This window comes from Pelophylax lessonae, assembly GCF_965119305.1.
Source record: "Pelophylax lessonae genome assembly, chromosome: 3".
In the NCBI taxonomy this organism is placed as follows: domain Eukaryota; kingdom Metazoa; phylum Chordata; class Amphibia; order Anura; family Ranidae; genus Pelophylax; species Pelophylax lessonae.
In genome coordinates, this window is record NC_138770.1 from 679431800 (window position 1) to 679445955 (window position 14156).

Genomic DNA, 14156 nt, shown 5'->3' on the forward strand with positions numbered 1-14156 from the left:
GGAAGATGTATATATATATAAGGTTATCAAAAAAAGGGGGGGGGGGGGGAAAGAGAATAACCTATTGTGCTATTTGGGACAAAAGAGGAAGAGGAGGAAGAAAGGAACCTCAATTATAGAATAGTGTGTACATCTAGTTCCTCGTTCAATCCTCGAGGGGCGAGAACGTCTAGCGTGTATATCCAAAAGGTTTCACGCATACATAATTTGGAAAAACGTTCTCCTTCTGGCAAATCTTTCGAAATGGATTCAATGACCCAAATTTCAAGTCCCTCAGTCGATTTTCCATGGACTTCTGAGAAGTGTCGCGGGACACTATGAAGGTCACTCCCACCTTCAATGAGACGGCGGTGTTTTCCAAACCGCTGTCTTACCGGTCTGATGGTGCGACCCACATAAAGAAACTGACACGGGCATATTAAACAATAGACAACATACTCAGTAGAGCAGTTGTAGAAGTTATCCAAGACATAGGTTTTTCCATTATGTGTGAAGTCTTTTTGGCCATGTCTCACAAAGGTGCACATTTTGCATAGTTTTTTCTTGCATGCGTACATGCCTTTCAGAGGGATCATCCAGGGCAGGTGATTGGTAGCCTTGATGTTTTTCAATTTGCTTGGCGCAATCTTGTTTTTTAGAGTAGTGGCCCTCCTGTATGTCACTTTTGGTTTCTCTAAGATGACAGAATTGAGATGAGGGTCCTGTTTTAAAATGCCCCAATGTTTGGATAGAATTTTTTCCATTTTTTTTGTAATGGCAATGGAACCTAGTGATAAAACGAACCGGATGTTGCTCATCTCTGGCTTTGAAGCTGGGGGGTTTCCCTGGAAGATAAGCTTCATAAGCTGAATTAACCAAGTCGTCGGGGTAGCCTTTTTCAGAAAATTTTTTTTTTTTTTTTTTTTTTTTTTTTTTTTTAGATGTTCGCTTTGGGCTACATAATCCAAGTCCCTAGTGCAGTTCTGTCTCAATCGACAGAACTGACCTTTGGGTATATTATTTGTCCATTGAGGGTGATGGCAACTATTGTAATGAAGATAGGAGTTTCCGCTGGTGGGTTTATTGTAGTTTTTGGCATATATATGATGTGACTCATGTCCAAGTTCCAAATCTAGAAACGGCATGGAGTCTGGATGTGAAACGGAGGTGAAGGAAAGGCCTAGGGTGTTATTGTTGCAGTGGGAGACAAAATCGTCAATTTGGGAGGCGGAGCCATCCCAAATGACGATAATATCGTCTATGTACCGCCCAAAGAAAACAATGTGCTGGGCAAAAGGGTTATTCCGCCAGATGTATCTTAACTCCCAGAGACCCATGGTCAGATTTGCATAAGACGGAGCAAAATTAGCTCCCATAGCTGTCCCGTTTATCTGTAAATAAAAAGTGTCCTCAAACTGAAAATAATTATGTGTTAAACAAAATTGTGTTGCTTCCAAAATAAAAGACACTTGATCATGGTGTAAGGAGGAGTCTTGGAGAAGAAAATGTTGTATGGCTTGTAAGCCTATATTGTGGGGAATGGAGGTATATAACGAACTAACGTCCAATGATAGCCAGGTATAACTATTTTCCCATCTATACGGAATGATTTGTTCTAATAAGTGACCTGAATCACGTATATAAGATTGTAAATTTTGGGCCAAGGGTTGCAGGAAGACGTCAATGAACTGTGAGAGGCCGCTGGTCACACTGTCCATTGCTGCTACAATGGGTCTACCTGGGGGATGTAGAGGGTCTTTGTGGACCTTTGGTAAGTGATAAAAGTAAGGGGTGTTGTAATGGTCCTTTTTTAAGAAAGCTGCCTCATTTTTATTTATCACTTTATTCAGTAGCGCCGATTGTACCAATTGTTCAACCTCAATTTTGAACGCTGGTAATGGATCTTTATGGAGTCTCATGTATGTTTTGTTGTCATTTAGTAGTCGACAGGCTTCGTTGATGTAATCGGTCTTGTTTAATAAAACAATACCACCTCCTTTGTCCGCGGATCTTATAATAAGATTGGGGTTGTCAGATAAACGCTTAAGGGCCTGAGATTCACCATGATTCAGATTAGAATGGGAGTATTTGATATGTTTGGACGTGTCTGCACACATGGTTTGAAGATCAGCAAAAACCGTCCTGTAAAAAGACTCTAGATATGGGCCTTTTGAGCGAGTAGGGTAAAAAACAGATTTAGGACGTAGGTCAGTATGAACAAAGCGTGGCGACTCTGGGAGATGCTGTGTGAATAGCAACATATCCAAATCAGAATCTTCACTCTCACCGGGGTCATAAGTGCTAAAGGGACTTCCAGGGATGGCTTCCTCTATGAAAGTGGATACATTATTTTCCACATTATCCATGAGGGGGTTATTGTCCACTTGTTTGGATTTGATATTAAAGTAGCGTTTTAATGTGAGGTTCCTTATGAATTTGTTCAGGTCTCTAAATAATTGAAAAGAATTGGGAAAGGAGGTAGGAGCAAAACTTAAGCCTTTACGTAGGAGAGATAGGTCATCTGGATTTAATGGGACAGAAGACAAATTAAAAATCTTTATAGTCTCCGCTGTTTGGTGTTTATGTTTGGTAATTCGCTTACCTCCTCTACATCCTCGTCTAATAGTTTTCTTTTTTTCTTTCTGATTTTGGTCAGTAGACTCCCCTCTAAAAAAGACACAGGAGGGAGGGCTGATGCAAGGGAAACCGTCTCGAGTTCATTAACCATAACAGGGAAGGATATTTCCTTGCTACCTTCAAGTGATGTAGGGGTGGCTTTTACCTGACTGGCTATGCTATGGGAGCTAATTTTGCTCCGTCTTATGCAAATCTGACCATGGGTCTCTGGGAGTTAAGATACATCTGGCGGAATAACCCTTTTGCCCAGCACATTGTTTTCTTTGGGCGGTACATAGACGATATTATCGTCATTTGGGATGGCTCCGCCTCCCAAATTGACGATTTTGTCTCCCACTGCAACAATAACACCCTAGGCCTTTCCTTCACCTCCGTTTCACATCCAGACTCCATGCCGTTTCTAGATTTGGAACTTGGACATGAGTCACATCATATATATGCCAAAAACTACAATAAACCCACCAGCGGAAACTCCTATCTTCATTACAATAGTTGCCATCACCCTCAATGGACAAATAATATACCCAAAGGTCAGTTCTGTCGATTGAGACAGAACTGCACTAGGGACTTGGATTATGTAGCCCAAAGCGAACATCTAAAGAAAAAATTTTCTGAAAAAGGCTACCCCGACGACTTGGTTAATTCAGCTTATGAAGCTTATCTTCCAGGGAAACCCCCCAGCTTCAAAGCCAGAGATGAGCAACATCCGGTTCGTTTTATCACTAGGTTCCATTGCCATTACAAAAAAATGGAAAAAATTCTATCCAAACATTGGGGCATTTTAAAACAGGACCCTCATCTCAATTCTGTCATCTTAGAGAAACCAAAAGTGACATACAGGAGGGCCACTACTCTAAAAAACAAGATTGCGCCAAGCAAATTGAAAAACATCAAGGCTACCAATCACCTGCCCTGGATGATCCCTCTGAAAGGCATGTACGCATGCAAGAAAAAACTATGCAAAATGTGCACCTTTGTGAGACATGGCCAAAAAGACTTCACACATAATGGAAAAACCTATGTCTTGGATAACTTCTACAACTGCTCTACTGAGTATGTTGTCTATTGTTTAATATGCCCGTGTCAGTTTCTTTATGTGGGTCGCACCATCAGACCGGTAAGACAGCGGTTTGGAAAACACCGCCGTCTCATTGAAGGTGGGAGTGACCTTCATAGTGTCCCGCGACACTTCTCAGAAGTCCATGGAAAATCGACTGAGGGACTTGAAATTTGGGTCATTGAATCCATTTCGAAAGATTTGCCAGAAGGAGAACGTTTTTCCAAATTATGTATGCGTGAAACCTTTTGGATATACACGCTAGACGTTCTCGCCCCTCGAGGATTGAACGAGGAACTAGATGTACACACTATTCTATAATTGAGGTTCCTTTCTTCCTCCTCTTCCTCTTTTGTCCCAAATAGCACAATAGGTTATTCTCTTTCCCCCCCCCCCCCCTTTTTTTGATAACCTTATATATATATACATCTTCCATTTTGACATATCTATTTGTCAACAATCACATACAGACTTGGGTCCCTTGTATGATATGTCGCCTTTATTAGTTTTCTTTTTCCCTTTATCCATCTACACACATGGATCTTTTAATTTGAGCCGTTTATACCCTTTCAACCAGATAGTTTTCTCATAGATGTATGTATTCACATTTTATATATATATATATATATATATATATTTTTATATTTTTATATATTTATATATTTTTTTTTTTATTTTTTTTTTTTTTATATTTTTTTTTTTTTTTTTTTTTTTTTTTTTTTTTTTTTTTTTTTTTTTTTTTACATACCTTACATTTATAGGTTGTTATAGATTTATATAGATCCTTTACGATACTTTTTGTGTATTGTGCTGCTTGATGCATGTTCCATCATGTCATAACAATTTATTATGTTACATGATGTCTCCTTGGACTATTAGTCATAAATACATTAATATCACAATTTTTTTGTCCCCCTTTTCCCCTTCCACATACCTAGTGTCCATAGGTTTAGAGTGTATTTCACCTCTAAAACATTCATAATTTCATTAAAGTCATGATTTTTCATGTACATATATATTTGTAATTTTATCTTTATTATCATGTTTAGGAGTCATGATCAGTTCATGCTCATTTGTCTAACTTTGAATATTATCACTGATTATCTCCTATCATCCATTTTTGATATATATCTGATTCTTATGAGAAATTATTGTTTCAGCCCCATACATGTGAATTTGTGGCCAGCCAATCGAGTACAATCCACCTTTAACATATGCTTTTAATTGTTTATGTTTTTAATGCTGTACATTCAAGTATAATTGATTTTAAAGTTGTTGTCCTTCCATGAACTGGTTGCTTTCAGCTCTGGTTCCAAATCCTTTTTATCCCGAGGCATTCCCCTTTTGTTCCAGCTGCGGTGAATCACTAATTAACTGAGCTAGATATAAACCTTGTAGAGTCCACGGCTCTCCAGCACCTGAGGAAAGAGCGCGCCGGGTACATCGACCCCGCGCATGCTCAGAAACGCGTCGTGCCTGCCGTTCCTTTGCTGTTTGAACTCATCACCCCTGGTGACGGGAGAGCGTCCATCCATCCACGGAACCTTGCAGCCGTCGGTCACTTCCATCTGACCGCTCATCGTACACTGAGGCGGGAGGCTGCCGGCTTTATTTCCTCCCATTAAACATCTACTCAGCCACGGACGGCGCTTTGGATTGGACATCACCACCTCCCTCCCCCCAGAGGATGCTTTAAAGATCTGATGATGTTACACAGCCTGACTTTCACTTATGTCTTGTGAGTTACTACACACATTGCTTCTTATGTATTATTAAACTGTTTTTTTGGAGAATATAGGGCCAAGTATCATTTTAGAGTATGGAATTTGGTAATGATAACAAGAAAAGTAATAAAATAGCAGCAATAGACCCCCCATCCAGCAACAATAGACCTCCCAGCAGCAAGCATCAATGGAAATTGTAAAAATTGTAAAGTCCAATGACACTCCTAAAAGTGATTGGTGTCACATCAAAGGAAAGTGGCAAGGCAAGTGAGTCCGTGTAATATAAATAAAGAGTTCAGAATATGGAAAAAATGATGACCACCCGATCCCCAGAGTTCAAAGGTTAACCACTTGCCGACCGCTCACGTTGAGCCTACTGCGGCAAAGTGGTTCGTTATCGTCCAGCGACGTACCTACGCAGGGACAGATTACAGGATTCAGCATAGCTCAACCTGCGATCTGTGCCTGTGTCACTCAATCCCCTCCCCCCACACACGTCAGTAATTACCAGGCATACATTAACCCCTTGATCACCAATAAAAGTTAACCCCTTCCCTGCCAGTGTCATTTTTACAGTCACAGTGCATATTTTTAGCACTGATTACTGTATTAATGTCACTGGTACCCCCAAAAGTGTCAAAGATGTCAGTCAAGGGTCCGATCTGTCCGCCACAATGTCGCAGTCCCGCAAAAAAAATCGCAGATCGCCGCCATTACTAGTTAAAAAAAAAACAATAAAAATGACATAAATTTCCCGTAGTTAGTAGCTGCGATAACTTTTGCGCAAACCAATCAAAATACCCTTATTGCGATTTTTTTTTTTACCAAAAATATGTAGCAGAAAACAAATTGGCCTAAAATGTTTAAAAATTTAGATTTTTACATTTTTTTGGGGGGAATTTTATAAAAAACAATGTGAAAAATATTATTTTTTCAAAATTGTCGCTCTTTTTTTGTTTATAGCGCAAAAAGTAAAAATCGCACAGGTGATCAAATACCACCAAAAGAAAGCTCTGTTTGTGGGAAAAAAAAGGACATCAATTTCATTTGGGTACAGCATTGCACGACTGCGCAATTGTCCGTTAAAGTAATGCAGTGCCGAATCACAAAATATGGCCTGGTCAGGAATGGGGTAAAATCTTCCGGTCTTAAAGCGGTTAAAAATACGCTCATTGAGAATTTTTTTGTCAAAGACATGTAGCTAAATACATTTTGGCCTAAATATATGACAAAAATATATGAATATATTGGATATTTTTTAACTGTCAAAGTAGAAAAATATTATTTTTTCAAAATTGTTGCATTTTTTTATTAATATCGCAAAAAATGAAAAGCACAGAGGTGATCAAATACCACCAAAATAAAGCTCTGTTTGTGGGAAAAAAAGAACGTTAATTGTGTTTGGGTACAGCGTTGCATGACCGCGCAATTGTCAGTTACACAGTGCCGAATCGCAAAAAGTGGCCTGGACGTAAGACAGCAAAATCCTCCGGTGGTAAAGTGGTTAAAGTGGAACTTTTCTGGAGGTGATGCATGCAGGTGAATCCTGTGTCCCCCTAATAAATTGCGCACTCACCAGATAATGGTACCCCTACAGGGGTAACAAGTGTGTTTTAAGGGTAAGTATCCTCAAGAGCATCAATAGGGAGTATATACATCATCTCCTTCATTCCATTAACCCCCATTATATACCGATCATAAGCATGGGTTGGAGGTCCCGACCCCAACCCATGCATGGGGAGGAAAGGCTCATATAGTGAAGTACTGTATAATAAGTCTTTATTAAGTATAAAAAATATTACTCAGAAAGTAGCGGTGTATAAACAAGCAGAGCATATACAAGCAGCGTGGGTCCGCTCCCGGGTAGCGGGTCCCCCTAAAAGTGTCAAAAATGTCAGTTAGGGTTCCGATCTGTCCGCCGCAATGTCACTAAAATTCGCTGATCGCCGCCATTACTAGTAAATAAAAATTTAAAAAAATGACATAAATCTATCTCCTAGTTTGTAGACGCGATAACTTTTGCGCAAAGCAATCAAAATACTCTTATTGGGATTACCAAAAATATGTAGCAGAATACAAATTGGCCTAAAATGATGGAAACTTTTTTTTTTTTTTTTTTATTGGGAATGTTATATAGCAAAATGTGAAAAATATTGTTTTTTTTTTTTTCAGAATTGTCGCTCTTTTTTTTTGTTTATAGCGCAAAAAATAAAAAACATAGAGGTTACATAGTTACATAGTTAGTTACATGGTGATCAAATACCACCAAAAGAAAGCTTTATTTGTGGGAGAAAAAAAAGCACATGAATTTTATTTGGGTACAGCGTTGCACGGCCGCGCAATTGTCTGTTAAAATAACACAGTGCCGTATCGCAAAAAATGGCCTGGTCTTTATGGGGGAAAACCTTTTGGTCCAGAAGTGGTTAATGTGCCTTCTGCCTTTACAATCCCTTTAAGCATACCAAGACATTTTGGAGAATTTTATGCTCCCAACTTTGTGGGAGGAGTTTGGGGATGGCCCCTTCCTGTTCCAACATGACTGCGCACCAGTGGATGAGTGAGTTTAGGGTGGAGGAACTTGACTGGCCTGCACAGAGTCCTGACCTCAACCTGATAGAGCACCTTTGGGATTAATTAGAGTGGAGACTGCGAGCTAGGCCTTTTCGTCCAACATCAGTGCCTGACCTCACAAATGCGCTTTTGTAAGAATGGTCAAACATTCCCATAGACACACTCCTAAACCTTGTGGACAGCCTTCCCAGAAGAGTTGAAGCTGTTATAGCTGCAAAGGGTGGGCCAACTCAATATTGAACCCTACGGACTAAGACTGGGATGCCATTAAAGTTCATGTGTGTGTAAAGGCAGGCGTCCCAATACTTTTGGTAATATAGTGTATACGTGAGAAGCTTCAGGATTGGCGTGGTGTTGAAGTGGTTAAAATGCAAAGTTGTAAACAAGCCCTTATAAGGCCATCACCGGAAGGCCAAAATCTACTTCTCCGTTCAGCTCTACGAGTTGGCGTTTCATCCCTGCCGATAAAAAATGCAAATTCAGCTACGCAAACCGGGGTGGGAGGCTTCAGAGAGGGGGTCAAAGGCAGCAAAGTCTGTCTTATATGCAGCACATTCTCCTTCCATTACAGCTGTATTAATATTTTATCAGGTTAATCAGTGCTGTGCGGAACACCGCCGGGGACACGAGGGGCGATAACCGGCCTCGTCTGGTCACAGCATCGCGTTATAATTAGTATATAAACCTGAAATCAGCACCGGCGTTTCTCTCTTTTATGTTCCTCAGCTCCCTCATCAATATTTCTTTGGAATGGCGGCAATCGATGAGTCTCTGCCAAAGCCATGCCCCCTGGGGAGATCTCAGCCCATGAGTCTCCGTCAAAGCCATGCCCCCTAGGAAGGCCTCAGCCCATGAGTCTCTGTCAAAGCCATGCCCCCTAGGGAGACCTTAGCCCATGAGTCCCTGTCAAAGCCATGCCCCCTAGGGAGACCTTAGCCCATGAGTCTCCGTCAACGCCATGCCCCCTAGGGACACCATTAGCCCATGAGTCCCCGTCAAAGCCATGCCCCCTAGGGAGACCTCAGCCCATGAGTCCCCGTCAAAGCCATGCCCCCTAGGGAGACCTCAGCCCCTGAGTCCCCGTCAAAGCCATGCCCCCTAGGGAGACCTCAGCCCCTGAGTCTCCGTCAAAGCCATGCCCCCTAGGGAGACCCCAGCCCATGAGTCTCGGTCAAAGCCATGCCCCCTAGGGAGACCTCAGCCCATGAGTCCCCGTCAAAGCCATGCCCCTAGGGAGACCTCAGCCCATGAGTATCCGTCCAAGCCATGCCCCCTACGGAGACCATAGCCCATGAGTCTCCATCAAAGCCATGCCCTCTGGGGAGACCTCAGCCCATGAGTCCTTGTCAAAGCCATGCCCCCTACCCATGGGCTGAAGCCATTTACAAGTCTATACTAGGTTGGCTGGACGGGACTGCAGCCCTTCTTTGATTTTATATATGAAACTGCCACCTTTCTATTTTTTTTTTTTTTTCAGAAAATATTTAATGTTTTGGGGTTTCATGTAATCTTCATGCCTATTATGATTTTTTTTTTAAGGTGTGCAATAAACTAAAAAAACAGCTCTGGCAGCAAAAGCATAATATGGCAAAAAAAAAAAAAAAAAAAAACAAGTAAAACAGACATGACGTATTTTTCATAACGTGCTGCTCCATCGTACAGAGATGGGGACAGGTGCTATTTACCTATGGGGAAGTTGGATACCTGTTTTCAGCATTGTGCGGAACACCACCGGGGACACGAGGGGAGATAACCGGCCGTATCTGGTCACAGCATCGCAATATAATTAGTATATAAACCTGAAAGCCACCACCGGTGTTTCTCCCTTTTATGTTCCTCGGCTCCCTCATCAGTATTTCTTTGGAATGAAGGCAATCAATGAGTCTCCATCAAAGCCATGTCCCCTAGGGATACCTCAGTCCATGAGTCTCCATCAGAGCCATGCCCCCTAGGGAGACCTCAGCCCATGAGTCTCCATCAGAGCCATGCCCCCTAGGGAGACCTCAGCCCATGAGTCTCCGTCAAAGCCATGCCCCTTGGGGAGACCTAAGCCCATGAGTTTCCGTCAGAGCCATGCCCCCTAGGGAGACCTCAGCCCATGAGTCTCCGCCAAAGCCATGTCCCTTGGGGAGACCTAAGCCCATGAGTCTCCTTCAAAGCCATGCCCCCTGGGGAGACCTCAGCCCATGAGTCTCCTTCAAAACCATGCCCCCTGGGGAGACCTCAGCCCATGAGTCTCCGTCAAAGCCACGCCCTCTAGGGAGACCTCAGCCCAGGAGTCTCCTTCAAAGCCATGCCCCCTGGGGAGACCTCAGCCCAGGAGTCTCCGTCAAAGCCATACCCTCTAGGGAGACCTCAGCCCATGAGTCTCCTTCAAAACCATGCCCCCTGGGAAGACCTCAGCCCATGAGTCTCCGTCAAAGCCATGCCCCCTAGGGAGACCTCAGCTCATGAGTCTCCGTCAAAGCCATGTCCCCTAGGGAGACCTCAGCCCATGAGTCCTTGTCGAAGCCATGCCCCCTACCCATGGGCTGAAGCCATTTACAAGTCTATACTAGGTTGGCTGTGTGACGGTATCCGGACACCACGACTGGGTATCTCCGCCGGTAACCTGCTTCCTAAGCTCTGGAACACGGGATCCGTGATTCTGGCTATAGTTACCCCAATAACTCGACAGTACAAGTTTTGGAGTGAAACCAGAATGAACTCTTTATTGACCAACTTTCAGACTTTTATATACACTTTGAGAATACAACATGATTTAATTATATAGATCCACCCACCACATCACACAATGGTTTCTATACGATCCCCAATACACATTACTCTGTGTAATTAAATCCCTTAGCAGACAGACAGGTGAGCTCATTAGCACACTTGATAATTGTTAGACAGTCAGTCTCCACATTGAACTTCCTGGAATGACCATATTAGGAGCTGCACTTCCTGTGCCTGACAGTCTAAAGAAATAAGATAGATCGCCATATTTCCTGAGAGATATGGTTAATGCATATTATTGTCCCATTTGAAGGAGTCCAATCATATTCTCAGTGTTCACCACCCTCTTGGTCACCCTGCATCCATAACAGACGCAGGGTGACTTAAACATAAGAGAGCCCCATAAGGCTGGGCATGGTGCCCCCCCAACCTCTCTAAAGGAATTTGGTGTCTACAACCCCCATGCCCAAAGTGACTCCTGTCACAGGCTGGATAGGACTGCAGCCCTTCTTTGATTTTATTTATGAAACTGCCACCATTCTATTTTTTTTTTTTTTTCAGAAAATATTTAATGTTTTGGGGTTTCACATAATCTTCATGCCTATTATGATTTTTTTTTTTTAAGGTGTGCAATAAACTAAAAAAAAAGCTCTGGAAGCAAAAGCATAATATGGCCAAAAAAACAAAAAAACAAATAAAACAGACATGATATGTTTCATAACTTGCTGCTCCATCGTACAGAGGTGGGGACAGGCACTATTTACCTATGGGGAAGTTGGATACCTGTTTTCAGCGTTGTGTGGAACACCACCGGGGACACGAGGGGGAGATAACCGGACGTATCTGGTCACAGCATCGCAATATAATTAGTATATAAACCTGAAAAGCACCACCGGTGTTTCTCCCTTTTATGTTCCTCGGCTCCCTCATCAGTATTTCTTTGGAATGGTGGCAATCAATGAGTCTCCATCAAAGCCATGTCCCCTAGGGAGACCTCAGCACATGAGTCTCCGTCAAAGCCATGTCCCCTAGGGAGACCTCAGCCCATGAGTCTCCGTCAAAGCCATGTCCCCTAGGGAGACCTCAGCCCATGAGTTTCCGTCAAAGCCATGCGCCCTAGGGAGACCCAGCACATGAGTCTCCGTCGAAGCCATGCCCCCTAGGAAGGCCTCAGCCCATGAGTCTCCATCAGAGTCATGCCCCCTAGGGAGACCTAAGCCCATGAGTCTCTGTCAAAGCCATGCCCCCTAGGGAGACCTCAGCCCATGAGTTTCCGTCAAAGCCATGCGCCCTAGGGAGACCCAGTACATGAGTCTCCGTCGAAGCCATGCCCCCTAGGAAGGCCTCAGCCCATGAGTCTCCATCAGAGCCATGCCCCCTAGGGAGACCTCAGCCCATGAGTCTCCATCAGAGCCATGCCCCCTAGGGAGACCTCAGCCCATGAGTCTCCATCGGAGCCATGCCCCCTAGGGAGACCTCAGCCCATGAGTTTCCGTCAAAGCCATGCGCCCTAGGGAGACCCAGCACATGAGTCTCCATCAAAGCCATGCCCCCTAGGAAGGCCTCAGCCCATGAGTCTCTGTCAAATCCATGCCCCCTAGGGAGACCTCAGCCCATGAGTCTCCGTCAAAGCCATGCCCCCTAGGGAGACCTCAGCCCATGAGTCTCCTTCAAAGCCATGCCCCCTGGGGAGACCTCAGCCCATTAATCTCCGTCAAAGCCATGCCCCCTGGGGAGACCTCAGCCCATTAATCTCCGTCAAAACCATGCCCCTTGGGGAGACCTCAGCCCATTAATCTCCGTCTAAGCCATGCCCCTTGGGGAGACCTAAGCCCATGAGTTTCCGTCAAAGCCATGCCCCCTAGGGAGACCTCAGCCCATGAGTCCTTGTCAAAGCCATGTCCACTACCCATGGGCTGAAGCCATTTTCAAGTCTACACTAGGTTGGCTGGACAGGACTGCAGCGCTTCCTTGATTTTATTTATAAAACTGCCACCATTCTATTCTTGTTTTCGGGGTTTTACGTAATCTTCATGCCTATAACGATTTTTTTGAAGGTGTGTAAAAAAACAGCTCTGGCAGCAAAAGCGTAATACGGCAAAAAAACCCCCAGAAAACAGACATGTCGTACTCTTCATAACGCGCTGCTCCATCGCACAGAGATGGGGACAGGCGCTATTTTACTATGGGGAAGCTGGATACCTGTTTTCAGCGCTGCGTGGAACACCACCGAGGACACGAGGGGCGATAGCCCACCGCGTCTGGTTACAGCACTGCATTATAATTAGTATATAGACCTGAATAGAACCACCGGCGTTTCTCCCTTATATGTTCCTCGGCTCCCTCATCAGTATTTCTTTGGAATGGTGGCAATCAGAGAACAAGGACAAATGGGATTCCTCTATCAGCGTCCTGCTATTATTGGAGGTGACCTTGATATCCGGTGACGGTGACACTCTTATCAGAAGTATATTATAGATGAGGGATCATTTCCCTCTCGGGTGAAGGATGAGAGCCCCTGATTCAGAGAAGAGACAGTTTCAATGAGCGTTAATGAATAATAATCGTTAGCACGTGCCGAACAGGAGAGCTTTAAAGGAAACCGGCTCAGAGGGAAACATGGAGGCCATCGACCTCTCCTTCTGAAAATGCCAATTTGGTTGGCTGTCACGCTGACTCTTTCCTTCAACTCTAAAGGTTCAATTCCCAAAGCTAGCACACAAGGATAAGGATCTTTATTTTACATGACTATGACTTTAACTCTGATGGGACTGAAAATAACCTTCACTGTATTTAGAAAATATGCCGTCTTTTGTTTGGTATAGGAGCACTGAACCTGGTGGCAGTTTGTTGTGACGTTACATGTGGTATTAGACATTGTACCCCATACTCATTCACATGGGGGGGGGGGGGGTTATCAGGATCTGGGGGCTTGTTAAAGGGGACTTCCAGATCCTGATAAGCTCTCTAACCGCTCACCCCCACAACCACCACCCAGGGTTTGGGGGAAGAAACCCCTGCCCCATAAGCACTCCCTATGTTGGGGCATGTGGCCTGGTATTATTCAGGGGAGGGCGCTCGCTTGTCCCCCCCCCCCTTTCTGGCTTGTCAGGCTGCTTGCTCAAATAAGGGTCTGGTATGGATGTTTGGTGGGGACCAACTTCAGATGACTGGACCCCAGACTCTGCTCTCAGACTGCCAGGCTCCTGAGTATTTATGGGTCGTTTCTCTACCTTCTGGGCCCTGCCTCCCAGGGAGTGGTGGAAACTTCATGAATATTTAGACTGCAGCCTCTGTCCCTCCACCCACTATGTTCTAGAACACATATGTCAAACACAAGGCCGGCCCACAGACCAAATGTGGCCCTCCAGGCCTTGTCATGTGGCCCTCGCACCTAATTTTGCAGCCGGAACATGGCCGAAACTTCATTCCGCCACCTCCGGCTCTCACCCTCCGCTCCCATTCCCTGC

The 14156-nt window shown here is 44.2% G+C and overlaps 1 protein-coding gene across 2 annotated transcripts in view; it reads left to right on the forward strand.

The window, feature by feature from the left end:
• The window catches only part of LOC309549185 (ALK tyrosine kinase receptor-like), a 1241121-nt gene that overhangs the window by 677761 nt on the left and 549204 nt on the right, over positions 1–14156 (forward strand). The gene's annotated exons all lie outside the window — the stretch shown is intronic.